Raw genomic sequence first — 26,341 nt, forward strand, 5'->3', positions numbered from 1 at the left:
CAATTTGAACAGTGATTCTCAAACTTTGCTTTACTCACTTGTTAAAAATGCAGGTTTCTTGCCCTGGCTGGGTAGCTCAGTTGGTTGGAGCATCATCCCATGCATCAAAAGGTTGCGGGTTCGATTCCCAGCCAAGGCACATACCTAGGTTATGGTTCGGTCCCAGTCAGGGCGTGAGCAGGAGATAACAGATGGATGTTTCTCTCTCTCTCCCCCCTCCGCTTCCTCTCTTTCTAAAAAATCAAGAAAAACATATCCTTGGGTGACGATAAAAACATGCCAATTTCTTGGTCTGACCTCGAGGATTTTGAATTGTTAAGTCTGAGGAGAAGTATATGCAGTTTTCATAAGCAGGTCAGAAACAGCTCAGATTAGGGAACAGCTGCTTTCAGTGTATATTGAGAAACTAGGGCCTGGAGAGGAAAAAAATACACTGACTAAACAGACATATTTGGCTTAGTTTTTCCACTTTATGGCTGGGCTGGTTATCTAGCATTGGTTATTATTAAGTTTCCAATAAATACCAAGGTCATGGGGAGGGAAGGTATGTCTCATTTCCTTCTCAGGGATGATTTCACAGCATCTGCCAATGTATTGCTTAGCCAATGAGCATCCAGGAGTCACAGTGTCCGGATGATTGAAGTTATCTTTAGCACTGGTTTATTATAATCATTGTTAGAAATTAACCTGGAGAAACCGAGTTTCCTTTCATATTTGTATCACTTTTAACAAAACCGTAATCTATTGACAATCTCCAGGTTTATTGAGAATCTGTTATGTACTTCGTTTCTGAAATATCATTTGGTCTCTGTCATTCCATGGGCTCTAATTGGAAACTTAGGAGCAAAGCTTCATGTTACAAATGGTACAGGGCCTCATGCATCTTGATTTTTCAGTCATCAGGATTAGAAAATAGGTAAGCGTTTGCCCCCTTACACTTCTTCCATAGGCATTCTGTTAAAATCAAAATGCAGAGACATTGTCAGGAATGGTTTTAGCGTATTATAATGCAGATTTAACCAGTGCTTGCCAGTTGTAATCATGGGCTCTTTCCCCAACTAAGAAAAACCAAATTATTCAGTCTCCCAGAAACCTTGCCTGACCCCTGTCTGTATGCATTAAGTAGTTGCTGTTGTTCTAGGAGAAGGCACTTGATTATTTCAGGAACGCACAGATACAGAAAATGAAAAAGAAGAAGATTCTTATCACTCTAGTCAAATGATGAGCTACATTCAGTTAAGAAGGATTTGCATATAAGCATATAAGTTCTTTGATTAATCTCTCCTCCTCCAGTCCCCCACCCTGCCTTCCCTTTCAACCATAAAGATAAATTTAAAAAAAGGTAATTATTTGCTTAATATAGATTTTGTCATAGATAGTATGGGACCCCCGACTTCCTGAAATTTCTTTGCCACTTGTATTCTGTAGTTCCTGTTGGTACATGGGAGTGCTTTATAGCAGACTCTAATAATGGGAGAACTAAGCATATTTATTTACTACATTACTTCTATTTTTAAAATATAGGCCAGTCATATCTGAATTTCTGTGAAAACAAGCAAAATAATGTGAGGTTATCTTAGAGGTGAATTGGTACCCACTTCAGAATGCCTTTTGGCATCTAATGTAAATATTTACAACCTGGAGTAGTTGGGACTTAAAATTACTACTTGGAAGAGAGTAAATTATTAAAACCACTTTGGAAAACTGCTTGACAGTATCTACCAAAGTTAAACATACATCTACCCTAAGACTTAGCAATGCCATTCCTAGGTGTATTCTCAAGAAAAATGTGTAAAATATTCACCAAGAGACTGCACAAGAATCTTCATGGCAGCTCTATCCATATTGTCACCAAATGGAAACTGCTCTAATGCCAATCAACAGTAGAGAAGATGAATAATGAGAATGAATAATCTTTAATTAACCACAATCATATGGATGAATCTCACAGACAATATTAAGAGAAAGAAGTCGCATGCAAAGGAGCGTGTACTATATGATTCCTTTTATTCAAAGCACAAAAATAGACAAAACTAATATTTGCTGTTACCCGTGGAGGCTGTATAGAAACTGAACGGGGGTATGAGATGATGCTGGGGGAGTAATAATATTTTCTTTCTTGATGCTGCTTAGAAGGGTATGTTCAGTTCATGAAAATTCATTGAGCCATATATTTATGATAAGTACCTTTTTATATGTTTATTATACTCCTATAAAAAGTTTAAAGAGCCCTGGCTAGTGTGACTAAGTTGGTTGGGCATCATCCTATGCACTGAAATGTCTATGGTTCAATTCCCAGTCAGGGCACATGCCAGGGTTGTGGGCTAGATCCCTGGAACGGGGTGTACAAGAGGCAGCCAAAGGATGTCGTTTCTCTCTCTTTTTCTGTCTTCATTCCTCTCCCTCTAAAAGAATCAATTTGAAAAATCTTTAAAAAAAAAGTTTAAAGATATTTGTAAGAATGAGTTTAATATGAATTGGAATCAGTGTTCAGTTTTTATCAGTTATGTTTGCACACATCTCTTTGAGAACATGATGGTCTTAGATAAAAGTAGAGATTAATATAAATATAAACAGCAGTCTTTGGCATTGTGAAATAGCCATTTTTGGGTTTCTTTTTCCACATAGCGTTTAGTATTTGATTAGGAGATTGTATAGCCAGGTGGAATAACATCAGGACTTGGTGTCATAAAACCAGATTTGAGTTATGGCTCTGTCTCTGATAGACTGAGTTTTGGGGCCATGCCACATACCCCTCTAGGCTTCACTTTCCTCATATGAAAGTGGGATACAATAATGTCTGAGGCTATATGGATCTATCGAGAGTCCCTGGAATATATATTATTTTATATATTGTTTGTTTACCAGAATGTGAATATTATGGGGGCAGAGAGTTTTGTCTGTCTTTCATTATAGTATGCCAAGTTCCTGGAACTATGCCAAGTAATCAGTACTTTTTAAATATTTCTTCAGTGAACAAATTACTAAAACAGGAATACTGAAAGGACTGTGAAAATAGAAAATCTGCGCACATTCTAGCTACTGCTCTTACTACTGTCAGAATATTATTAAAAGTCACTAGGCCACCAGAGGATAGCAACATGCAAAGAAAGAAAAGAAGCTGGATCCCTGTCTTACACCATACATAAAGGTTAACTCAAAATGGATGAAAGACTTGAAAGTAATACCTGAAACTGTAAAACTCAAGGAAGCATAGGAGGTAAGCTCCTTAACATTGGTCTTAGAAATGATTTCTTTGGATTTGACACCAAAAACAAAAGCAAAAATGGGAAAAAATAAATAAGTGGAACTACGTCAAACTAAAATACATCGACATAATGAAAATTCAGCCTACATAATGGGAGAGAAATCTTTGCAAAACACATATCCAATAAGGGGTTAATATCCCAAAAATATAAGGAACTCATATAACTGTATAGCTAAATGAACAAATAAAAACCCAAATAACCCAATAAAAAATGGTCAAGGCATCTAAACAGATGTTTTTCCAAAGAAGGCATATGAATAGCGAGCAGGTACATGAAAAGGTACTCAGCATCACTACTCATCAGAAAAATGGCAGTCAAAACCGCAACCAGATATCACCTTGTACCTGTAAGGATGCCTCCTGTCAAAAAGACAAGACAGTGCTGGCAAGGATATTGGAAAAAGGGAATCATCTCTTATATACCTTTAATAGGAATGTAAACTGGTATAGCAACTATGGAAAACAGTATTAGGATTCCTCAGTAAATTAAAAATAGAACTACCATGTGATCCAGCAATTCCACTTCTGGGTACATATCCAAAGGAAAGAAAATCATATCTTAAAGAAACATCTATACTCCCATGTTATAGAGGAGCTTTATTCACAATAACCAAGGTATGAAAACAACCTAAGTGTCCATCAACAGGTGAATAGAGAGCTTCTGGTCAAGATGGTGGAGTAGGTAAATGCAGTACTCACATCCTCCCACAACCACATCAAAATTACAACTAAACTGTAGAACAAGCATCATTCAGAACCACCTGAAATCTAGCTGAACAGAAGTCCTATAGTTTAGGATATAAAGAAACCTCATGAAAACTGGTAGGTGAGGTAGAGACATGGAATGGGCTGGTCCCACACCTATGTGTAACTGTTAAAATTGAGAGGGACATCTTGGCTGTGGAAGTCCCCCCTGAGGATTGAGAGGTTCCAGCCCCACACCAGGATCCCAGCCCAGGGTTTCAGTGCTGGGAAGAGAAGTCTGCATAACTTCTGGCTGTAAAAACCAGCAGAGATTTTGGCTAAGATGGACATCTGCTGGAGTCCCAGGCATTTCTCTTAAAGGGCCTGCACAGGGACTTACTGGGACTCATTTGCTCTGAGCTCCTGCTCTAGGGCCACAGCTTCAAAGACACCAGGGACATAGGGGAGGAACTAAATTGTCCAGTGAAGGCTGGAGATCCAGCTTTCTCCCAGATAGAAGTGCTGGCAGACGCCTTTTTTTTTTTCTCCCCCTGAGCCCTCCCCAACAGAGTTAGCAAGCACGTGCCATATCTGAATCTCTATCAACCTGACTAACACTTTTTACCCACCCTAGTGATTCCTTGAGGCCCTGACCCACACAACTTGCAATGCCACCCAAGCAGTTTCCATGGACTTTTTCATACAAATGGCTTGTTTTGGCTCCTACTTTGGACTTTTCTAAAATCTCTTAATGGTTTACAAACCCCAAACAAGCAACATCTGGCATTGGCATACTTCATACCTCTTGTTAATGGGCCTCAGACCCAGCACTAATAGCAGCTAGCCTCATTTCCCAGCTTGGCTTCTCCTGGTCACCTCCAAACTCAGCAAAGTAGTAGCCATCTGCAAATTGCTTTGTAGCTCATGCCAGGTGGCCTGAGCAGGACACACAAGTGGTGGCAGACCTTGGCCTCCACTTCCCAAGAGGCCCCAGGGCTAGTGCAACTGGTGGATGGACAACTTCAGATTTTTCTGTAGCAGCTCCAACCACCTCCACCAGAGATACACTCAAGGGACGGACTCAGGCACCAGAGCCCTGCTGAAGTGTATCCTGCTCTGTGAAGTTGCCCCTGCACGACAGATCCTCCATGGTGGTGGCAACCAGTCCTCAAAGCTAATCAGCCTGGGGGTAAATTCCTTTCACTGTATATCAAAAGCAATCAAGGCTCAACTACAGGAGGGTGTACACAGCTCTGGTGACAGAGGAGGTTATGCCACTGGGCCCTATAGGACACCTACTACATAAGGCCGCTCTACCAAGACCGGGAGACATAGCAGCTCAACCTAATACATAGAAACAAGCACAGGGAGGCAGCCAAAATGAGGAGACAAAGAAACATTTCCCAAATGAAAGAACAGAACAAAATTCCAGACAAAGAACTAACAAAATGGAGACAGGCAATCTACCAGACACAGAGTTCAAAACATTGGTTATAGGGATGCTCAATAAAATTAGAAGAAGAGTGATGAACTTAGAACTTCAACAAAGAAATAGGAAACATAAAAATGAAGATAGAAAACAAAAAAGAACCAGTCAGAAATGAAAAATACATTAACTGAAATGAAGAATACATTATAGGAATCAACAGTAGAGCAGATGAAGCAGAAGATCAAATCAGCAATTTGGAAGGTAATGAGGCACAAAACACCCAATGAGAACATCAAAAGAAAAAAAAACCCTAAGAAAATGATGATAGTTTCAGGAGCCACTGGAAGTTTACCAACATTCACATCATAGGGGTCAAGAAGGAGAAGAGAGAGCGCAAGGAATTGAAAACCTATTTGAAAAAATAACGCCTCAAATAGACATAAAAGTCCAGGAAGTGCAGAGTCCCAAACAAGATGAACCCCAAGAGGCCCACACCAATACACATCATAATTAAAATGCCAAATATTAAAGACAAAGAGAGAATCTGAAAAGCAGCAAGAGAAAGACAGTTAATTACCTACAAGGTAATTGTTTCTCAACAGAAGCTATTCAGGTCCAAAGGGAGTGGCATGAAATATTTAAAGTGATGAAAAGCAAGGACCCACAATCAGGATTACTCTCCTGAGCAAAGCCATCTTTCAAAGTTGAAGGACATATAAAGACTTCCTCAGTCAAGCAAAAACTAAAGGTGTCCATCACCAAAGAAACAGTGTTACAAGAAATGTTAAAGGGTCTTTAAAAGAAGAAGAAAAAAGATAAAAATATGAATAATAAAATGACAATAAATATATATCTAGCAATAATTACTCTAAACGCAAATAGATTAAATGCTTCAATCAAAAGACATATGGTGGCTGAATAGATAACAAAACATGACCCTTACAAATGCTGTCTACTAGACTTAAGATCAAAAGATACACACAGACTGAAAGTAAAGGGATGGAAAGAGATATTTCATGAAAATGGAAACAAACAAACGAACAAACAATAAGTAGCAATACTTATACCAGACAAAACAGACTTTAAAATAAAGGCTGTAACAAGAGACGAAGGACCCAACAATTCCACTTCTGGGTATTTATCTGAAGAAGCACAAAACACTAAATTGAAAAGACATATATACAACCATATGTTTATTGCAGCATTATTTACAATAGCCTGATACGGAAGCAACCTAAGTGCTCATCAATAGATGAATGGATAAAGAAGTTCTGCATATATACAATGGAATATGACTCAGCCGTAAAGAAAAAGAATGAAATCTTGCCATCTGCAACAACATGAATGCACTTAGAGGCGTATCAGGACGATGCTCTAGCAAACTGAGCTACCTGGCCAGGGCCGGCATCTATTTGTTATACCACACATCACAGCCTCTGGAAGACTCCACTGAACACTCTGAGAAATGAGAAGGAAACGTGAAATAATGCCTTAGTAATATTATGAAAGTAGTTTTGACCTCGTGGACTCCTTGGAATAACCTCAGGAAGACCCATTGGCTCCTGGACCACATTTGAGAAATGCCGTCAGAAACTCACAATTCTATTTCATATTACATCACATTTGATCAACTGAGTTTCAATGGGTATCTCTCTCTTAAACGGTGCTTATAATTTATAATTAAGTATATAGTACTTGTAAGACTAGAATTTCATTTCTATTAAGTGAAATATATATGTTACAGGCACAAAAATAAGTAGCTGTCTTCACTATTAAATTGAAGGCCTAGGCTATAGGTATTTTGTGGAAAAACGAATTTTTCATGTCACATGATCAAAAGATAACATGCATCAGGAAAATGTATCAGTACGCTGATTTCCTGATTCAGGTTCCACTTTCCCATAATTGGAATTTATGAAAGGGAGGAAAGGATGTTGTGACTCTGTCCTTAGGATGACGCAGAGAGGCTTATGCTGCTTGAGCAGAGGCTTCAAAAGGTACAGAATCACGCCCAGGTTTTGATGTGATTTGATAACCAGTAGCAACAGAGCTGCTGCTCTTCATGGGTGGTTAAAGACAACAGGAGTGAGATGGCATGAACCACAAAGCCCTACTGCCTCCGGACAGATTGTTTCCTCCAGTTCAAGGAAGCCCTTATAAGAGGTCCTTTGTGTGAGCCTGGTTCCCTTGCCAGAGTTTATTTCAATTTTTTTTTTAATCTCTGCTCCTGGAATGAAAGTGTAACTGTCATTTTCAATAAGCCTCAGAGCTGCTAATGACAAAGTTGCTTGTGGGAGCCAATTGATTAATTTAGACAATGCAAAACACGGAGGCCCCAAGTCAAGAACACTCTCTAGGTCTTTGTCTTATTTGGATATAATTAAAAGGTCCAGATCTGACCTCAATGTGACACTTTTCAGTGACATCTGGACTTTCTGTTTGCAAACACTGTTATAGAAGAGCTCTCGGGGCCAAGGGAGCAGGAGACTGCGCCATTTTTCAAAGCATTTGTATGTTATAAAGACAAAGAAATGAAAAAGCAGTGATAAAAATGGAAATATATTTTAAGGACTTAAATTAGACAAATCAACACTTTTAACGCAAATATAATGCAATATAACTGGGCTATTCTCAAGCTGGTTACAGAATTTGCTTGAACATATCATGAAGTAAAGTTTGTTTCTTAAACAAACTTTCCAAATATATCAAGTGGTAGCCACGAGGTTAAGTTCTCGGGTGTATGTAAACACCACGTTCTACTGCTCTAGTTGGACTCCTCCAGTTGTCTCTGTGAATGACCCATTTGGAGATACAATGCTAAACTGGAAGCTCTTTCTGGGTGTGATTTTCAGATGATAGGCTCTGTTGCACCATCTTAACGGAGTGACACCTCTGCATCAGTAATCAGATACCTTTTATGATGTTTTTAAACTTCAGGGCACTAGGCCAAATCCATGAGGACATGACTATTAAAAGAGAAATAGATTTTCAAATTTTAAATCCTTTTATGTGAGCAACCTATTAATGAAATCCCCAAATATGCAATTTAAAAAAATAGTGTGTTCACCTTTGAAAAACCCCTGCTTACTTTGTGAATGTATATGCATCAATAAACAGCGAATTTTATATTGGGAGTTACTTTACTGAACTTGAAAAGCATATATTTCAAAATGATAACTTTTTAAAATCTAAAAAAGTTTAAAACAATAACTTTGTTTTAATCTAAACTTTATAATTGTGATTTAGAATTTAGGCGCTCCTTTGGAGTTGGACTTGGGAAAAATCATCCTGTGACTTAGACTCAGAATTGTAAAGGGAAGTAGAGGAAACAGATGTCAGTCCCCTGAGTAAAAGATGGAGATGTGGATGCTCGCCGGCTGACTTGGTTTCTCCCACCTGCTTGCTTTAGTGCTGACCTAGAACCCAGGATTCCTGAAGGACAACCTGACGTTCTCTCTATTTTATAGACTTGCCACCTTCTTCAGATTTTACATGTTCAGAAAAGGGCCTGAAATGTGAAAGTCTCTTACAAAAGGGAAGATCATTATTTATTCACATTAAAAAAAGAAAAAGAAAATGTATACATTATGTCTATAGCAATAGCAGTTTTTCCTTTCATTTTACTTTTTATTTTTTTAATAGCAGCTATTCTGAGTGCAGATTTAAACTGAGTGCAGATTTAAACATATTATAGAAATATAAAGTGTGAGTTATTTTAAATGCTTTTATTTTTATCTAGTTTTTGAGCTTTTTTCCATAATTTGCCTTTACACATCACATAATATATATTTTTTAATCTGATGGTGGGATTTTTTTTTTTTTTAAATCAACTTTTATTCTTTACACAATTTGGAATATTGTTATTAGTTTTTTTCACTTGATAAAACGTTTCTGATGAGTTTGAAAACTTATTTTGAAAAAATGAAATATATAGCATTCATGGACAAGGCTGTTTGTCCATGTATGTACTATGTACTTTCAGAAAAAAGATAATTCTGTATGTGTATGTGTGGTTCATTTTATAAATCAGAGGCAAGGATTTTGGTGTTATAGTTAATGCAGGATTGATCATCCAGTGGTTTTTATTCGGAATTCTGCCTTTCAGAAATGTATTGTGGTCTAAAGTGTTATTTCTTAAAGAATCCTGGTGAGTCATGTTTGCTTTTTAACAAAAGGGAACGTAGAAAACCCTATCCCGCCTTTTCAGTTGCTGTAGCCTATGATTTCAACAGCAGTGCATCTCATCGGGAATGCATTTTTCTTTCTTCAGCCAAGACTCAAAATATTACAACCAAATATAAGGTAGATTTAGTGACAAGCAGTTCTTTTTTTTTTTTTTTTTCCCCAGGTGTGCAAATATTGCTTCTGAATAAAACATTTATAGCAGATGAAGGTAAATTCATTGAAAATTAAGCTAGATATGACTATGTGAATAGTAATTTACTTTTCTACAGCTTTACAGTTTTACAGACCACGGTGTGTGGTTCAGGCTTACAGGCTTTTCAGCTGCTGCTTCTAAGAATTCATTTTTTCCCTCTAAATCTTGAGCTTACATGTTCCCTTTTCCATGCTTCTTGGAAATACTTGTGATTTTTATGGGCTGCATTTCTTTAACCTGCTGCCAGCTGAAGACTCTGATCCTCACTTTTTATCATTTCACCCTCAGGTTTCTGCCTATATGAAAAAAACAACACTTCTTTTTTTTTTTTTTTTTCCTGGGCAGCAACTGTATTCAGTTCTTGATAACCAATCTTTCCTTGACAGATGCAAATGTTATTTTATAATCAGATTGAAAATACATGTTTAATACCTGCATTTTTAGCTTTCCATGGGAAACCATTTCAGTATTTAATTAATACTTTTATTAGTTGTCATATTTTATTTTGATAGAATCGTAGCTTTTCCTGTACAGATGTAATTTGCTTATGTTAACATTTTCTTATATAGAAGGTATATTAAGAGACTTCAGGGAAAAGCCCACTTTAATGCTTTGCAATCATCTTGGATTTCACAACCCACTTTGCATATCTTTGTATACTTGAATTAATATAAAAGCTTGATAAAAAGATGAGAATTAATGTGCTCAACCTGTTAGGATAAGTGGTTGTATTGTTGATTTAAGTTTCTTGAATGAGATATCTCAGAACGCTAAAGAGGCAGACCAGCAGGTTTCAGGTGATTAAAGAAAATCCTTGGTCTTGGAGGAACTTGAAGGAACATGATGCTATTTAAGTGGAATCTAATCAGGAAGAAGAAAAGCTTGGAAGTGAAAAGACGGAATGTTTCATGTCCTTATTTGCAAAGCAACTGAACAAAAGGTGAGCAAGATAATTAAGTGTCTTGCTGCTAAGTAGAATTTTTCAAAGCAGGTTGATTAGAGTTCTTTCTTTAAAAAATAAAATAAACACTTAAATTCAGATAATCTAGTTGAAAAAGCTAACTGAGTTTAGCTTTTCAGCTTCACAGATGGAGACCAGTTTGGAAGAAAATTGACAGTATTGTATATGGTGGCAGATGTTCCCAGGGATGAGCTTAATTGCTCAGCAAAATTCTGATCAGCTCTGAGTAGTTTTAGCATTAATAGTATTTTAGCGTGCTTTAAGTTTGGAAAAATGGAAATCCATGCAGACTTAATATGCAATGACACTAAATGGATTATTCCATTACCTCGATTACTCAATTTTTCAAAGGATAAATAGGATTGGATTCATTTTCCCCCATTTGCCTGAAAAACTACCAAAAGCAAAAAGTGCCATTCTTATTATAAAAAAAAAAAAAAAAAAAAATTATAACTGTCAAAACAAAAAAATCTGTTCTATCTGCATTTTAGATGTCAAGACATTTTTGGTGATAATGGGAGGACACTGGCATGCCCCAGATTGTGTTTTGTAAACAGGTGTTGGCAAGGCTCTGGCTTCCTTAAAGGGTTGTCTAGGTCAAAGTACTGATGGATGCATTTTAGCTGAAAATGAAAACTAGGAGGTCGTGACCTTAGGCCCTACTTCTCTCCTGAAGAAAGGAAACTTGAAGCTGACAAGTTATGCCAGTCAAACCCACAGTAGACATATGTTCTTTTGTCAGTGTTCTTTTACTCTTTTCAACATTTTAATGACTTCAAGCTTACTTAGTAATGCATACTTTGGGGGCAAACTTCCAGTAGCAGATTGCTTCATTTATTATCAATGAATTTATTTATTCTGTCAGTCATTGCACAGTTTTATCTACAAAGAACACATTGAAAAAGTTAAACTGATCCTCTGGTCACCTGGCAGTCGCCTGTGAGTGTAAAATGAATAACTACCAGTCTCCCTTTGAGCAGTTTCAAAGGCTGATGTTGTGAGTGTCATATTGGAGACCCCTTTGGAAATCTAAAACAATAACATACCCAAACGTTCTCAGTGGAAGCATATGATGGAAAGACTTGAATTTAAAAAAAAATCAGATTCTAGACTCTACTGAGTTATTTGAAAGGTTTTTAACTGGTGCTTTGTTTAAGTGTCCTTCAACTCTGCCTGCGCATTAGAATCATCTGAAGAGCTTGAAAACTGTCTTGTACCTTGGCCACACCTCAGACTAATCAAATCAGAATCTCTGACTGTAGGACTTGGGCATCTGTATTTTTTAAAAGCACTCTGTGTGATTCCAATGTACAGCTAAGGCTGAGAACCACTGATTTAAGCACTTGGTATTTCTTTATTCACTGTGTTATTTATTTTTCTTGACCTTATTAAAACAAACACCTTGTAGCATTGCTTTCTTGATTTGGAATGCTGGTGTAGAAGATTTCCTTTTAAAAATGTCCTTTATATGGAGTTGGACTTGGGAGCATCATAAAAGGCCATTATTCAGGGCTCATATTATTTTTTACATTAAGTATATAAAATGTTATCATCTTGATTTGATTTATAGAGATACTTTGGTGGACAGAGAGTACACTTAATGTTGGTATTAGACATACTTATTTCAATCTCACATCTTCCTAACGCACTTTTTTCTTTATGTGTTACTGTTGCATCAGCTAAGCAGAGACATAGCCTGCCAACTCCTCACCTGAGGTCTACCCCCAGCTATGTTTGCAGCTTTTTGGCTACTTCTCTTGGCGCTCAGCTAGTCCAGTGTATTTGCATACCTGACTCAATTCTCGATCCACATGGACGGGAGCAAGTGGTAACATGCCCCTCTCTTCTGTGTCTCAGGCAGATGGTCCTGAAGTGCATTCTTCACATTTCTTGAGAAGATACCCAATCCATTGAGTCCTAGTTACTCTCATTAGTCCCCAGCTCAAGTGTAAACCCTTGGATTGACCGTCCCACATACAGTGTCATACTTCCCACCCCCCTCAAAACCCATTCAGGCTTCTAGATATATCACTTTCCCAAGCAAGCTCCCTGCACCTCATCTCAATCTCTGTTGTTTAGTTTCATTGAAGCTGAAGGAGTACAGAAGGGGGAAGTCATAGCAGGTAAATTTTAATGTGTGCTCCCTTTTCTATTGGGGTTTTCTATTATACCATTTTTCCTACTTAATACATTGGTTTCATCAAACTATGATGGGAAAAATCCACTCTCAAATATTGACTGGAGAGATCCTCATGCCCATGTTACTAGTTTGTGAACCACTGTTGCATCTCCTGACCCATCGCCCAGACCAGGCAGCAAGTATATTATACGCTCACACCACCTAGCTCAGTAGCATGAGCATAATGTTAAGTGAAATGGGAAGATTTTGCAGAGAGAAAAATTATGTTGATGCAGTGTGATGATATTTGTGTAGTGTGAAGGCAAGCACTTTACAGTTAGGGCCCCAGTGTGAGATAATTGCATTTTCCATTGCCCAGAAAACAAATACAGTTAACAGACATATTAATAAGGCCAACATAACTGTTTTATTCTCCCAGCACTGAAGCAGATTTCCTTTTCTTCAGCTGAGCACCAGATGTACGAAAACACATATGCTAAGACATAACGATGACGTTTTTTGCCGTGACATTTTCATATAGGTGGAGTCACAGTTCTGCAATCACACTGACTCTGGGGCACACATATCAAGCAAATGGTGCCAGAATCATCTGAACCCTTGGTCATTTCTCTGTATCTCTCTTGGCTGAGTGCATGTAGTTGAGTACGTGGAATTTGCATGCATGGATGATGCAATTCCTTTGTCTGGGCTTATTGGCAAGCTCAGGGACTGAGGGTCCGTGTGACTGTTGCAGATGACTCTGATGTACTATGTGACTGTTGCAGATGACTCTGATGTACTATGTCACACCCCCTTGGCTTTCTCTGGACTTCAGACACAGATGCAGTAGACAAGTTCAGTTTCACCTTAGACTAGTAGCATTTTGCCTTAAGTGTGAGCATGTCTTTGAGATTTCTTCCCACAACCTTATTGTGTTGCTGGAGCTTTGTCACCCAGAGAAAAGCAGTGGCCAGAGCATGAGGATGTTATTGCCCCAGGGGAAACCATCAACCAGTGGAATCAGGAACCTTGAATTGACTTTCCAGTTCCTCAACATTTAGGTGGGGAATCATGGGGGACATCTTCTCAGAAGTTCCCATGGATTCAAGCCCTGGTTCCCCATAGCAGTAACCTCAGTAATGGACCCTTATGTTGGTTTCTTCTTCCCTCTCTGCCTTCACAACATCATTTCTGCTTCCTGGGATCACCTTCCAAATAAACTGTCTATACCCAAGTCCTTACCCTTGGGCCCTGATTTCAGAGGAGCACAAACTAAGACAGTGATGTTAAGTCGGTTATGTAATCTTTCTGAATAAATACCTATTCATCTATATGAAAAGGGAATATTGAGATCTACCTTACAAGGCTGTTGAGAGAACTGGATGTAGTTTATACAAAGCAGTTATCCCTATCCATGGCACATGACTCACTTTCAGAACTGATAGGTAGATAGTAAGAGACAGACAAATACAAATTTGAATACCTAATCCTAACATGATTTCTGTAGAGAAGGCAAGAAAAAGACAAAGTGAACAGAACTGATAGATGCTGCAAGCATAAATACTTACCACTTTTTACTTCTGTCATCCTGAGGCAATTAACACAAGGAGCGATCAATCCCTTCATAGGACTTGTGTTACCTAAAATTGGGGTGCTCTACTGTTCTCTTCCTTCTTCCCTTCTCTAACAAATGCTGCCAGGAATTAGGGATCAACTTAATGTTCTTAGTTTACTCACCTTCTAACCATTCTCAGTACATTAATCCTAACCAGTAAAGCATTCTACTTCCATCGAGGGTTTTTCCACTCAGCAAACTCCCGTGGGCCCCAAATCTCCCACAAGCACCTCATTTACCCAGCATTGTTTTGTTGGGAAACCAGTTCTTCCATGTACAGAACAGTTGAGAAAATGACACTTGCTTCTTTAAGCTATGTTTGCTTTAGAAGTACAAATATTTAAATCAGAGCCAGTTTTTAAGCTAAATATCGTAAATTTTGAGGGTGACAATTCTTTCAAAATGAGTGCATATTCTCCTACCTTCTTTCATAGAATACATTGAACCTAATTTAAGGTTTTTAGATTTATGCCCTTAGGGTTATCATAACTAGCAATCCAGTGATAATTTAGTTAAGGAGAAACCTGGACTAGAAGTCATTGTTGATTCTGTCTAGTTACTTAATAAATGCTGTTGAATAAATTATCGAATGATTGAATGAATCATTCTTCCCTGAGGTCTCTTTCAACTCTAAAATTCGATGACTAACAAATCTTTTGGAAATAAATCTTCTTTCAACAAAGTTGGCCAAAGGTCCTTCAGAAAGCTGGAGGCGCCAATGTTCTTAGCTGTCAACTGGAGTTCCCACAGCTAAGACCATAGTTTAGTCTCATGAGTGAGCCTTGCTAGAGCAGCCTTGTTCTGCCTGGGATGAAGGGACAGCCTGACCCTGAAGTTTATGTGCTCCGGCCAGAAGTTTTACATAGGAGTAGTGATCAGGTTGGAATGGGATCTAGGAGGTTTTTCATGGAGTAGGGTGTACATAAAAGCATATTACTTTCTACTTAGCAGGTGTGCTTTTTTCAGAAGGTGTTAGGATTTATGAAAATTACAGAGTGCTAACACTTCCTGAGTCATACTTATACACTATACCATTGATATAATTTCATTCCTAAAGAATTGAAACTAACCATTTAGAGTCATGTGTAAAGTGTGAGAGTAGGTTCTGACTAAAATTCTCAGAGGATATCATAGTAGGGCTATGCAAGTACTTTATTGAAAAGACTTGTATGTAGACATAGATATAGATATATAAATGCATATCTAATTTTCATAAATTAGTTCAGGCTGGAATAACAAAAAATACCAATGGCCTGATGACTGGGAAGTCCAACATCAAAGCGCCAGTAGATCAAGTGTCTGGTGAGAGCCCACTTCCTGTTTTGCAGATGAAAGTCTTCTCATTATATTCGCACATTCTCACATGACAGAGAGCAGAGAGGGAATAAGCAGGCTCTCTCATGTCTCTTTAGATAGGGGCACAAGTTCCATTCATGAGAGCTGTACCCTCAAGACCCAGTTACCTCCCAAAAAGCAGTTTTGGTACAATGTGCCTTGAAGAAGCCTCTTTGGATTGAGGTAATTAGGTGTTCTGTTTGCTGCTTATGTTTGAGGATCTAGCTCTTTTGGGAAGTTCTCATCAACCCTTTGTTTTAATAGGCTCTCTGTTCCCTTCTCCCTCTCTTCTTCTGATATGCCTATTATTCTTATATTTCTATTTCTAATGCAGTCAGGCAGCTCCAAAGGGTCCTTTAATATTTTTTTTATGCTCAAGTCTCTCTCTTCTTCCTGCTACATCATTTCTAGATTTCTATTTTTGATATCATGAATGCCCCCCGATCTTGCTCTATTTCTTGTGCTTGCTAGTTCATTGTTGATCTTTCTAATTGAGGTCTTTGCCTTCAGAATTTTAACTTGGTTCTTTTTAAAAATTTCACACTCTTGGGTAAAGTACTCATTTAGTTTGTTGATTTGGTTTCTGAGTTCATTAAGCTGCCTATCTGAGTCTTCTTGCATCTCATTCCTTTCTGATTTTATATTTCTCTTTTCTTTCACTGGTAATTTCTTCCACATTTACTATTTTTGTGGAGTCATTAGCTTTGAACAAAATGTTTATTTTTAAACTTTTATTTTCTAGTATATGCACTTAAGATTTCATGTTTTCTGCATTGCATAGTAAATAAGACATGGATCTGTAGCACTTTATAAAACTTTTTTCACTTCATCTCACAGCTTTTATTTGTATGGCTTATTTTGTCATTTATTTCTAAGTGGTTTATAATGTTGTTTTTAGTCCCTTTTTAACTAAGTGACTTAGTCATTTAAGAAGACATTTATGAGCAATTAAATTATTTTAGAAGAAGGTATATATAATTTTTAAAATTTATGATTTGATTTCATTGCCTCAGGAAAAAGTGTCTTGTGTGGTTTTCTATTTTTGTGTTTAAATTTTTTGTGTGTCATAGCACATTATTTTTGAAGTTGTATTTATTTTAATATAATTTATTGCTTGATTCATGGGTATTTCTTGAATACATTAAATTATATATATGTAACTATCAGGTCAAGCTTGTAATAAGTAAATCTTTTAATCACTTAGTTATTTTATATACTTGAATGACTGATATTTGAGAGCGTTGTGCTAAGATCTTCAGTTGTTCTTGTAAAATGCTCAGCATCTCATTTTTATCTATTATTGCTTTATAGATTGCGAAACAATGTTAGCATAACCTCACAATAAGTGAAATGTTTTTTGACTATAACTTTTCAAAATAAAACCTCTTTATTGGTTCCATTTATACTTTTCACATTGAATTATTTTACAGTTGATAGAAATATTGCCATTTATTCTTGCCTTTTATTGTTCTTTTGTCTGTTATACTATTATATCTTCTAGTTAGAATCTTTCTGTAACCATTTAGTTATATATGTAGCTCTACCCATGCTGTCTCTATTTTTTAATAATAGAATTTAAACCATTCACATTTATTATAATGATTGAAATATTTGGGCTTATTTCTGACAGTTCATTTTTTTTTTCCCTGTACTGTCTCCCCCCCCCACCCCTGGCTATATTAACTGTGGCTAGCTGGATGCCAAGTTAAGCTGAAAATCCAGGTAAAATATATTTGAAATTCGGGGAGAAAAGTTCTAAAACCCAACCAGCTGGAAAATGGTACATCTGTATGTCATTCCCCAAATGCTACATAATGCTGTATGGCATAAATTTCTGCAGCACTTTATAAAAATATGCTGTTTTGATATACAAAGGTGACCTTAGCGACCTTTCCATCTGTGGGACATGTGCTTTGGGCTGCTTTTCATTTGTTGGTGAAGAGCTGTGCTGAGCCATGGCATACCTTTATATGATAGTGCCTTGAAGCTCAGAGCTTGATAATATGGATTTGGAAAATTTTCTTCTCTTCAGCCCACAAGAATTATATTTTTAATATTTTATAATTCATATATCTTGATCACTTTTAAGCTGTTTTGACTACATTTAGGTGATTATAAATGTATTATCCAAACTGGGATGCTTTTGATCATAAAGGGGAGCACTATTAATAATTATCACTTTGTAGAAAGGTATGAATTGGGTCCCTCTGGGGCATTGAGATGTAGTTATCCTAACACTGCTAGTTAGAAGGAAAAGATTGTAGGTATAATAGGAATGAAAATTTGTTCCCATACTCTTCTAAAAATACTTTCTAGACAAGGTAGCAGAATATTCAGGCTGGGTTTGGAGGTTTGTGGAGAAGCAAGATTTGAATGAGAAGAGGTTATGATGCTGTGACACATTTAACCCTGTAGCCTACCCTATACTCTTGATTGGCTGTCAGGATGGAATTGTAAACAAACCCTCTCTGAAAAATCCAAATTCATCCATTTTGTACAACGTGCTAGAGGTCTGAGTACATTCTTGCATTTTTATTTCTTCGTCTCTTGTATGCCTTATGGCCCTATTATTATTACTTCTATTACTCCCTTTTCTGTATATTTTATCTGGAATGGTTTGGATTATTCATTGACTGAACTTTATTTTTTTAATAGCTTTGTGCCATTGAATTTCTTTCTCTGTTCCAAATTTAATGCATTTAATCAAGTTTTTCCTCATTGCCTTCTTCCCCAATGGAACACAGAGCTGTTAACAGAATTCTTTGGTCTAGGAATATAAGATGCTCTACTCAAAACATTGTATGTCAGCTCTCTTTGCTCTTTCCCTTTCTTGGTAGTTTCCTTTTGGTAAATTACATAGTATAGCTAGATTGGCTCCCTACAAGTATATCTCATAGCAAAAAAACTTAGAATATTTTCAGAGATGCCTGTTTTAAAAGCCATTTCAGCAGTACCTGTGCTTAAATCTGGCCACCTCTAGTTCCAGGGCAATTTCCAAGCACCAAAAGCCAATGATGAACTATACATTACCACTCCATGTCTGCAAAGAAGAACATTAACTTAGCACAGTCTGATGTCTAGAAGAAAATGTACAGCCACATAAAGTTTGAAGAGTGCTTTTTATGTACTTTAAACTTTAGTGTAATGCCTTTATAAGACAGATTCTGGGGACAGGAGCAATATTATCATTTCAGGCTAGCTAGTGTTACAACAGCCTATTGCTGCAGTAGTTGAACAAATTTTTATTGAAAGCCAGCTATATACCAAGTAGTATGCTGAGAGTTCTAGAAATACATAAAAATATGAAGTAACATATGATCATGTAGTTACCTAATGAATGAGTGTACATTTAAGTGTTGTAATATTTCCCAGAATGTAGAGCTCAGTACTTGGTTAGCGATTTGGACTTGGGAAACAAATTTGCCACCCCAAAGTGTGCCTCTCTGGCATGAGGATTATTTTATATTTTAAGAAACAAAAGACACAGGAAGGATCTTTGACCATCCCACACCACAAACTGTCAAAATAATTTCAAGTAGAAGGCCTGGTATAGAAAGAACTATCACCATATATAACCATAGTAAGTATGAACTGGGTGTGGTAGACAGGAAGAAACCTAGGAAGGCCCATTTGACCAAAGTCCTCTCTGTGATTCATTGTCTCTAGATGACCCAGCAAACATTTATTTACTAAACATTAACTCTTTTCATCTCCCTGTGAGCTGCCTTTCTCCCCTTTGAAGTCTCAAACTATTCCCCACTTCTCCCTAGCTCAAGATGGCATATAGGCCTCAACTGCCCAATTTGTCCTTGAGCCCCACATTCTTTTGGAACCCCTGTATGTATGTACATAATTAAATTTGGTTGTTTTCTCCAGTTAATCTGTTTCATGTCAATTTAATTATTAGGCCAGAGAGAAGAACCTGGAAGGGTGGAGGAAATCATCTTCCTCCCTGACAGTCTAATATGAAGGTAGCAAGAATCACTGGGGAGGAAGGGAGGAATACACTGGATAGATTACACCGAGTGTGGAAGGGCATGGCAAATATGAATGCAGAAAAGCATGACTGGACACTCAATTGTGTTTGTTGGGTAATCATAATAAATATATTTGAATAGGGGAGGATCTGTTTGCTTTGGAGTTCCTTAAAAACCAGGCCAAAAAAAAAAAGTACATGCTGTTGTATGTAAGAGGCAGCTATGAAGGATATTTGAATGAGAAGGTGACGTAAAGCCCTTTGTATCTTAGAAGGTTAAATATTACTGTACCATGGCTAAGCTGAGTTGGAAGAAGTAGCCTCAAAAAGTCAAGGACAGTAGCTTACAATATGCAGCCAGTTCTCAAATGATGTTGTTCCATTCAGTGTCATTTTGTAATAACATTGATGAGATGCCATAAGAACTGAACTCTTATTTATATCAATTAGCCTATGGTCAGATTGATTTTGTTATATGTCATTTCTCTTAAAGTTGTGGAACATATTGATTATGTAAGCAAGGACTTACTGTAGTTGTTATGTTTTAGGAACTTTAGGACATTTAATGTGGATTGTTAAAAGAAGGAAAAATTATAATACATAAGACATGCATATTCTTTTTTGTTTTTTAACCCTCACCCGAAGATATGTTTATTGATTTTAGAGAGAGAGGAAGAGAGAGAGAAACATGGATTAGTTGCCTCCCATACATGCTCCAACTGGGGATCGAACCCACAACCTAAGTATGTGCCCTGATCTGGAATTGAACCCGTAACCTTTTTGGTGTACAGAATGAAACTAACCAAATGAGCCACCCAGCCAGGTCAAGATATACATATTCTTTCACATCTCTGGGTATTTTAGTTTCCCTATTTTAAATACGTTGGTTTTATCAGTGTGCAGCGGTATCATTTGCAAGCCCTAGCTATAGCAGATCTATTTTAGCATTAATAGTTTGCACAATATTTTCTCTAGTATAAACAATATAAAATAAAATATTCCTTTCCGGTTTTTGTCTCTATCTTTAACTATGATATATTTTTCATATGTAGAAAATTGAGTGCTGGCAAGTCAATCGTTAAATTCTGGCCTTGCATGATCTTAAAATATTACTGGGATAAGTTTGAGTTTTAGGTAAATAGTAGATGATTTTTACAATCAGTATTACTCAGTATATTAATTATGGCAAAGTATAATATTTTTAATTATAATATACATATACTTTCCTTAGTTTTCTTGTTGATTAGAAAAAAATATTGGCTAAATCTTTTGTAAAAGGCAGATGTGTGTAAGAGTACAGATCATGTATAGTAATGAAATGTATATGTGCAAGTAACATTCTGATTTGTACTTTAATTGATACTTATATGCAGCGTGAATTAAAAAGAAAACCAGGTGAGGTGAGGGAGGGAAAAAGGGAATAAGGAACATAATTGACTTAGTAATTTTGCTTGATAGCTGCTTTAATTAACAGCTTTGTGGTGGCAAAACAAATGTGAGTTGGAAAAGCTAAGAATAACCAGCACCTTGGCATCCTCTTTGGGAAAAAGTTGTTTACATTCTAAATATCTATTTGATTTTTGTTGACACACAGAAGAAAAGCAAGGTATGTGACATATTTGTGTCATAAAAAATTTCTAATCAATTTCACCAATTTTATGTACAGCAGTGCCACCCTTATCTGTGATTTTAGATCCTGCGGTTTCAGTTACCCACAGTCCATCAAGGTCCAAAGATATTAAATGGAAAATTCCAGAAGTAAACAAATGGTAAGTTTTAAATTGCTCACTGTTCTGAGTAGTGCGGTGGAATCTTGCGATGTGCAGCGCTGTCCTGCCCAGGATGTGGACCATGTCTTTGTCCGGCGTTTCCACTCTATGCTCTCCCCGTCCCTTAGTCACTTACCAGCTGTCTGGTTATCGGATGGACGGTTGAGGTATCACTGTGCTTGTGTTCAAGTCACCCTTACTTTACCTAATTGTGGCCCCAAAGCACAAGAGTAGTGATGCTGGCAATTTGGAAATACCAAAGAGAAGCCATAAAGTGCTTCCTTTAAGTGAAAAACTGTACTTATCCAGTACAATAAGATAGTTTGAGAGAGAAAGAGACCACAGTCACATAACTTTTATTACAATATATTGTTATAATCTTTCTGTTTTATTCTTGGCTATTGTTGTTGATCTTACTGTGCCTAATTTATAAATTAAACTTTATCGTAGGTATGTGTGCATAGGAAGAAACAGTATATACAGGGTTCAGTAATATTCTTGATTTCAGGCATCTGCTGGTAGTCTTGAAATATATCACCCATGGGTAAGGGGGAACTATTGTACTATTAATACGTTTATTGATGTATTAATTTTAATAGATGGCAGACATACTTCTACCATTATTAACATTTATTTGTATCCCTTCAGAATTGTATGATATATAGTATTCCCCCCACCAAATGTGATGATGTTGAAATAATTTTTTTTATTGTAAACTGCTACTGTTCACTTAACTCTGTCATGAATACAGAGTTATTGATTTCCAAAAACGGGGTATGATTGTTAGGTGATTTTCAGTTCAATCCAATCCTTCCTTCTACCTAAAACAGTTTTGATAAGCATCTTTCCGCTCCAAGCATGAGACTAGCAGACAGGTCTAGAAAAGAGGGTCTCAGAGACTAAGTGAGAATCTCAAGCAGTCAAAGAGATAATAAATGAGATGTGATGAGCGCTGTTAAAAACATGCAAACGAAGAAGTAGGAGTACAGAGCAGGAGAAAGTGACTGCCTGAGGGACTGATAAGAAGCTGAGGGGCCTTCTGCAGACGTTCGTTTCCTTACCCTCTGTGCCCTAGTTTTTCATCTCCTGTCTCTTAGTTGTCTATAGGTCTATAAATCCTCTCTCACTTGATTGGTACTGGTCTACTTCCTTTAAATGGAAAAAAAAAGATAATTAGCACTCACAGGCATTTGTGGATTTATTCAAATATGGCAAATTCTGCTTCAGGATAAAGCTAGTACAAAACTTCTTCATCCTTTGTCATGACCAAATTGTGTGTGTGTGTGTGTGTGTGTGTGTAAGCACATGTTTGCATGTATGGCTAATTTTCTCCTTAGGATGAATTACTAGGAGAATTGCTGTGTTAAATACTGTGCAGTTCTTAAGATTCTTACTATCGCACAGTGTCGGATTGTCCTCCAGAGATGGTTTGCCTATGTATGTACTAACTGGCAGTGAACACGCCGCCTTATTGAAAGACATGGACTTATATGTGTATAAGTAACATTTATTTTCCATACAGAACCAAATTAAACAATTGGATTTTATACCACTCTATGTATTTTGATTTCTTTTTCACAGTAAAATGATTCCAACAACAATGAACATTTTTATACTTTAAGGAGTTTCTATCTTTATTGTGAAAAGTAAGATTTCCCCATTAAAATGCAAATCCTCTATTTGAATGATTTTAATGTTAATGAAACTTTTGGCTTTAAAAAAAAACAAAAAGGGAAAATTTTAACAAATATTTCAGGACTTCTAGTACCTTTGAGAAGCATGATGTAATAGAAGTTTTATCTGTATTAAATAGCAACTGATTTGTCCTAGCCACATGTTAAATGACAGCTGATAGATTAAACAGAGTATTCTTCCCAACTTGCTTTCCCTTTTTGAAGCTGAAAGTGATTGGATTGGAAGGGAATTTCCTTTATTTAATGGCACAAGTTTGCTCATCTGTCTCAGTGACTCTTCTGTGGTTTACATAGATTTCTCTTCACAAGTGGAGGACGAGAATTTGAACCATGGCCTCTAGCTGCTTGTGGACTGTGAAGTAGGTCCCCTTTCCTGTCTTTGTGTTGTTACCCATCTCCTGTTTAGTTTACCTTGTTCATTGAAGAATCAGGCTCCCGGATCACTTTCTCTCCTTATATCGTCTTCAGTGACTTCAGCCTCATGCCGGTGGCCCTCTGCCTTCCAGTTGAGGAGTCTTATCTTCTCAGTTCCTTGCCTTCCTTACCTGTGTTTATTGTTTTTCTCCATCGCTTTGAGCCCAGTATCACTTACTTGCTCTGGTAGCCCCATTACAATGATTTGACCTTATCGAGATGACTAAGCCACTGACCCCACCTTCTCGGTGTCCAGCATCCTCTCCTGTCTTCATTTCCCTCCAGTCTGACTTAGATTCCATGGTTTGTCGTTATAACTCCTATACAAACACCCTGAACTCTGCCTTTCTCTCATGTCCTCTTTAACAAACCCATCTTAGGTGAACCCAGTTTGCCACCTTTTCCATGCCTCCTCCCAAACAACAGAATATGACTAGAGGGGAAAAAAAATCTCACAGTAAAGGTATTTAAATTTTTGATCGAAAATCTCTCCAGGGCCCTGGCTGGTGTGACTCAGTTGGTTGAGCATGGTCCCATGCACCGAGAGGCCCCTGGCTGGTCAGGGCACATGCTCAGGCTGCAGGCTCGGTCCCTGGTAGGGGGCACGAAAGAGGCAGCCAGTAGATGTTTCCCATCTGATGTTTCTAAAAAATCAATAAAAACATTTTATAAAAATCTGCAAAGAGGAATTCTACCATTAAGTCCATAAATGTGAATTCTCACACTTGTGATTATTATTTATACCTCCCCTCTCCCACATAACTGTTCATTCAGATTATGGCCTCCTGAAGTAGTATTAATGAAACCAAGTGGCAAAACTCCCACTGTCACGGAAGAATGAGCACCTATGACTTAACTAAAACATTACTGAGATTTCCTTGAATGACCTTGTAAAGTCTATATTATAGGCTGTGGAGTTTTGTCTTCCTTCACTACTTTTGTTTTCTTTTACTGCTTCTACCTATCCTATATCACCAATAAAATTCTATGTGCCCATTTTGGTTGCTTTACTTACACTTTTAGAGGTAGCAGAGTATAAAGAAATTGAAATCTGAAGATGCAGTTTTGATTCCTTTGACCTTATACTTGTTAAGCTTTTGGCTTCAGACAAGTCACCAGCTTCCCTAAGACTCAGTTTGTCTACCTGTACCATGGTCTTAGTAATACCTACCTTACTGGATTGTTTGGCAAATCAAACAAGATGTGTTTGTACATGTGATTTGTAATCTGTAGAGCCCTACACACGTGCAACCTGTTATCATGTGACCGTCTCGCATTCAGAATTTCTTCCACCAGGTAAATTATTGTGACTTGAAATTTGGTGTTTCAGAGTCATGGTTTTAAATATTGCTATACTGAAAATTTATAGGAAGTGTTCATATTTTCAAAATGCCTATTTGGCCTCAGAAATATGGTTTGCAAAAGCATTAAGTTTGAAGAACAATTTTTACAGTCATTCCCTCGCTGGGAGGAAGCGATGAATTCCTGATGAAACTGCATCATTATGGCTTACATGCAGTGGATATATTTCCATTACTGTGTACATAAATTACTACATGAACATTTGGTTGAAACCAAATAAGTCTTATGTGGGAATCAAGGCAGTTTGTTGTTCTTGGTGTTCCATTTCTTCACAAAAGCATTTCTTAATCTTTTAATTTCCAAATACAATCGTGTTTTTGAAGAAATATAGAAAAAATAATGCCTGAAGGGTGGGCTGACTTGGAAGTGTTTATTTAGCCCTCAAAAAACATGTGAAAATATCAAGAAACTTTGTCGTCTTTAAATCTGGAATCATTTTGGAAGATCTTCTTTGAAATTAAGCTTCTGACACTGAGGACCTGGCTTACCCAACTCTCTTGCTTGAAGGAAAGCAGGGAAGGCAAGCTGGCTGAAATGAAATCTGGTTTGTCCTTCACAAGCCTCAGGCATAATCACACCGGGGGGGGGGGGGGGGGGCGGGGGGAGCTGTAATTAGCTCATTGCTGCCTTTTAGCCTGCGTGCAGCAACGTCTGTGGTTTCTCCTTTGATTTTCCTTTAGTTTTTTAAAGTCTCCAAATATTATTCCCAATTTATATATTTTAGATTTTGCAATTCTAATAGGTAATAGAGAAGTTGGTTTTAGTACTCAGTTATATAATATTGACAGACATAAATGTAAATACAAAATTTTGTATTTTTAAAACTTATATTTTGGAGTTACCTATTAAACTTTTTGTTATGCTCAGTTATTCTGTTGTACTCTAGCTATGTCCAAACATGAGTGATTCAGAATATATTCTTCTTTTCAAAGTTCTCCAGCATAAACAAACCTGAGCTTCTCTACCTTTGTTCGCCTTCAGCCTCCAGGAGGCTGGAAGGACTGGGGTTGCAAGTTAATTTTAATTAGGGTTTAAAAGCTGAACATTACAGTTAGACAGATGGACACTCCCACAAGCATTGCTGCAAGCAGCATGTTTATCTGCAGACTCACTCAAACCTCATGATCATGTTAAAAATTACTTTCGTTTAAGACCGTTTTGCTTAAGCTATGTGCAATTTCCCTCATTTTTTTTCCCCCTGTTATTTCTAGTTTAAAATGTAAAACGAAAGTCTAGTCTTCCTTCCTTTATATATTTTTTATTCACAGTATCCATTTTTTCCAGAAATATTTTTCTTTTTGAGATTTCAAATTGTTTTTTTATGTGAATATTCTAAC

The 26,341-nt window shown here is 37.1% G+C and overlaps 1 protein-coding gene and 1 pseudogene across 1 annotated transcript in view; one reads left to right on the forward strand and one right to left on the reverse strand.

The window, feature by feature from the left end:
- Positions 1-26,341, forward strand: part of LOC148092724 (ADP-ribose glycohydrolase MACROD2-like) — a 436,834-nt gene that overhangs the window by 344,653 nt on the left and 65,840 nt on the right. The gene's annotated exons all lie outside the window — the stretch shown is intronic.
- The window catches only part of LOC107536256 (lysine--tRNA ligase-like), a 66,508-nt pseudogene that overhangs the window by 13,022 nt on the left and 27,145 nt on the right, over positions 1-26,341 (reverse strand).

This window comes from Miniopterus natalensis, chromosome 7, assembly GCF_054644295.1.
Source record: "Miniopterus natalensis isolate mMinNat1 chromosome 7, mMinNat1.hap1, whole genome shotgun sequence".
Classification (NCBI taxonomy): Eukaryota; Metazoa; Chordata; class Mammalia; order Chiroptera; family Miniopteridae; genus Miniopterus; species Miniopterus natalensis.